The sequence below is a fragment of the Aethalodelphis obliquidens genome, unplaced genomic scaffold (genome assembly GCF_003676395.1).
Source record: "Aethalodelphis obliquidens isolate GAN/ISIS:26980383/991018 unplaced genomic scaffold, ASM367639v1 scaffold1, whole genome shotgun sequence".
NCBI lineage: Eukaryota > Metazoa > Chordata > Mammalia > Artiodactyla > Delphinidae > Aethalodelphis > Aethalodelphis obliquidens.
Genome location: NW_020837945.1, coordinates 17,733,375 through 17,737,304, shown reverse-complemented (window position 1 = coordinate 17,737,304; position 3,930 = coordinate 17,733,375). Strand labels below are relative to the sequence as shown.

General features: G+C 36.8%; 1 long non-coding RNA gene across 1 annotated transcript in view; it reads left to right on the top strand.

Moving 5' to 3' along the window:
• The first annotated feature begins 2,858 nt into the window (after positions 1-2,858).
• LOC113615238 (uncharacterized) overlaps positions 2,859-3,930 on the top strand; it is an 11,868-nt gene continuing 10,796 nt past the window's right edge. The window contains exon 1 of the long non-coding RNA XR_003430999.1: positions 2,859-3,026. This is a non-coding gene — a long non-coding RNA (uncharacterized LOC113615238). The remainder of the gene's footprint in view (positions 3,027-3,930) is intronic.

The window sequence follows — 3,930 nt, the reverse complement described above, 5'->3', positions numbered from 1 at the left end:
TGTAGTAGTCTCTTAGGATGCTTTGTATTTCTGTGGTGCCCATTGTAACTTCTCCTTTTTCATTTCTAATTTTATTGAGTCCTTTCCATCTTTTTCTTGATGAGTCTGGCTAAAGGTTTATCAATTTTGTTTATCTTCTCAAAGAACCAGATTTTAATTTTATTGATCTTTGGTATTGCTTTCTTTGTTTCTATTTCATTTATTTCTGCTCTGATTTTTATGATTTCTTTCCTTTTACTAACTTTGGGTTTCTTTGTTCTTCTTTCTCTAATTCCTTTAGGTGTAAGGTGAGACTGTTTATCTTGTTTTGAGATATTTTTTTCTTGTTTCTTGAGGTAGGATTGTATTGCTATAAACTTCCCTCTTAGAACTGCTTTTGCTGCATCCCATAGGTTTTGGATCATCATGTTTCATTGTCATTTATCTCTAGGTATTTTTTGATTTCCTCTTTGATTTCTTCAGTGAGCTAGTCAGTGATTTATTTAGTAACATACTGTTTAGCCTCCATGTGTTTGTGTTTTTTATGTTTTTCCCTTTACTTGTTTTCTAATCTCATAACATTGTGGTCGGAATAGATGCTTGATATGATTTCAATTTTCTTAAATTTACTGAGGCTTGATTTGTGACCCAAGATGTGATCTATCCTGAAGAATGTTCCATGTGCACATAAGAGGAAAGTGTAATCTGCTGTTTCTGGATGGAATGTCTTATAAATATCAATTAACTCTATCTGGTCTATTGTGTCATTTAAAGCTTGTGCTTCCTTATTAATTTTCTGTCTGGATGATTTCCTCTTTGATAGCTGTTAGCATTTGCCTTATGTATTGAGGTGCTCCTATGCTGAGTGCATATATATTGATAATCGTTATGTCTGTTTCTTGGATTGATCCCTTGATCATTTTGTAGTGTCCTTCCTTGTCTCTTGTAACATTCCTTATTTTAAAGTCTATTTTATCTGATATGAGTATTGTTATTCCAGCTTTCTTTTGATTTCCATTTGCATGGAATGTCTTCTTCCATCCCCTCACTTTCAGTCTGTATGTGTCCCTAGGTCTGAAGTGGGTTTCTTGTAGGCAGCATATATATCGGTCTTTTTTTTTTTGTATCCATTCAGCAAGCCTGTTTCTTTTGGTTAGAGCATTTAATCCATTCACATTTAGGGTAATTATTGATATGTATGTTCCTATTACCATTTTCTTAATTGTTTTGGGTTTGTTTTTGTAGGTCCTTTTCTTCTCTTGTGTTTCCCACTCAGAGAAATCCCTTTAGCATTTGTTGTCAAGCTGGTTTTGTGGTGCTGAATTCTCTTAGCTTTTGCTTGTCTGTAAAGCTTTTGATTTCTCCATTGTTTCTGAATGAGATCCTTGCCAGTTAGAGTTATCTTGGTTGTAGGTTCTTCCCTTTCATCACTATAAATATATTGTACCACTTCCTTCTGGCTTTTAGAGTTTCTGCTGAGAAATCAGCTCTTAACCTTATGGGAGTTCCGTTGTATGTTATTTGTCATTTTTCCCTTGTTGCTTTTAATAATTTTTCTTTGTCTTTAATTTCGTCAATTTGATTACTATGTGTCTGGGCATGTTTTCCTTGCATTTACCCTACCTGGGACTCTCTGCATTTCCTGGACTTGGGTGGCTATTTACTTTCCCGTGTTAGGGAAAATTTCAACTATAATCTCTTCAAATATTTTCTCAGATAGTTTTTCTCTCCCTTCTCCTTCTGGAAGCCCTATAATGCTAATGTTGATGTGTTTAATGTTGTCCCAAAGGTCACTTAGGCTGTCTTCATTTCCTTTCATTCTTTTTTCTTTATTCTGTTCTGCAGCAGTGAATCCCACCATTCTGTCTCCCAGGTCACTTATCTGTTCTTCTGTCTCAGTTATTTTGCTATTGATTCCTTCTAGTGTATTTTTCATTTCAGTTATTGTATTGTTCATCTCTGTTTGTTTGTTCTTTAATTCTTCTAGGTCTTTATTAAACATTTCTTGCATCTTCTTGATCTTTGCCTCTATTCTTTTTCCGAGATCCTGGATCATCTTCACCATCATTGTTCTGAATTATTTTTTGTGAAAAGTTGTCTATCTCCACTTCATTTGGTTGTTTTTCTGGGGTATTATCTTGTTCCTTCATCTGGTACATAGTCCTCTGCCTTTTCATTTTGTCTATCTTTCTGTGAATGTGTTTTGCATTCCACAGGCTGAAGGATTGTAATTCTTCCTGCTTCTGCTTTCTGCCCTCTGGTATATAAAGCTATCTAAGAGGCTTGTTCAAGCTTTCTGATGGGAGGTAATGGTAGTGGGTAGAGCTAGGTGTTGCTCTGGTGGGCAGAGCTCAGTAAAACTTTAATCTGCTTCTCTGCTGATGGGAGGGGCTGAGTTCCCTCTCTGTTGGTTGTTTGGCCTGAGGTGACCCAGCATTGGAGGCTACAGGCTCTTTGGTGGGGCTAATGGCGGACTCCAGGAGGGTTCATGCCAAGGAATACTTCCCAGGCCTTCTGCTGTCTGTGTTCTTGTCCCCACAGTGAGCCACAGCCACATCCCAGTTGTGCAGGAGACCCTCTATCACTAGCAGGTATGTCTAGTCCAGTCTCCTATGGGGTTACTGCTCCTTCCCCCTGGGTCCTGATGCACACACTACTTTGTGTGTGCCCTTGAAGTGTGGAGTCTCTGTTTCTCCCAGTCCTGTTGAAGTCCTGTAGTCAAATCCTGCTAGACTTCAAAGTCTGATTCTCTGGGATTCCTCCTATTGTCGGACTCCCCAGTTGGGAAGCCTGACGTTGGACTCAGGACCTTCACTCCAGTGTGTGGACTTCTGTGGTATAATTGTTCTCCAGTTTGTGAGTCACCCACCTAGCAGTTATTGTATTTGATTTTATTGTGATTGCTCCCCTCCTACCATCTCATTGAATCTTCTCCTTTGTCTTTGGATATGGGGTATGTTTTTTGGTGAGTTCCAGTGTCTCCCTGTCAATGATTGTTTAGCAGTCAGTTGTGATTCTGGTGTTCTCACAAGAGGGAGTGAGCACATGTCCTTCTACTCCTCCATCTTGAACCAATCTCTCTTAGACTTCTTAAAATTATCTCCACTTCACAGACACACTCCCACTTGATCAAATTAATGATATAGGAAACAGATTGTCATTCTTTGCTTCTAAAACCCAGAAACATGCATGCTCTGGAGGGTATATCAGTCTGCCAAGGATAAAAAAAAAAATCTGGACTCTGTGTCTACCATATTATATTAGTTCTCTTTAATCTCCCTGGATTTTTAAATTTTTTATTGGTATATAATACAAACATTATTTTTACATTAAAAAAGATATGGGTACCTTTTTACATTGGCTGGAAAATTCATACAGCTCTAGAAACTTCCAAGAAACTTTCTGCTTCTTGTGAATTGCTACCATTTACACATGGTGTAAGTTTCTTCTGGGTGTAAGTTTCTTCTGTTTTATTTAATTTGTTTTTATTGAAATACAGTTGATTTACAATATTATATTATTTTCATAGTGACAGCAAAGTGATTCAACATTCTTTATAGATTATACTCCATTTAAAGTTTTTACAAATAATGGCTATAGTTTCCTGTGCTGTACAATATATTATTGTAACTTATTTGTTTTATATATAACAATTTGTATCACTTAATCCCATACCCATGTTGTGCACTTTCCCCCTTCCCTTTTCCCACTGGTAACCACTAGTTCTCTATATTAGTGAGTCTGTTTCTGTTTTGTTTTATACATACATTCTTGCTATTTTTCAGACTCCACATGTAAGTGACAACATAGAGTGTCTTTCTCTGTCTGGCTTATTTCACTAAGCATAATACTCTCTAGGTCCATTCACACTGTTGCAAATGGCAGAATTTCATTTTTTTATGGCTGAGTAATATTCCACTGTATATATATATATATATATATATATATACA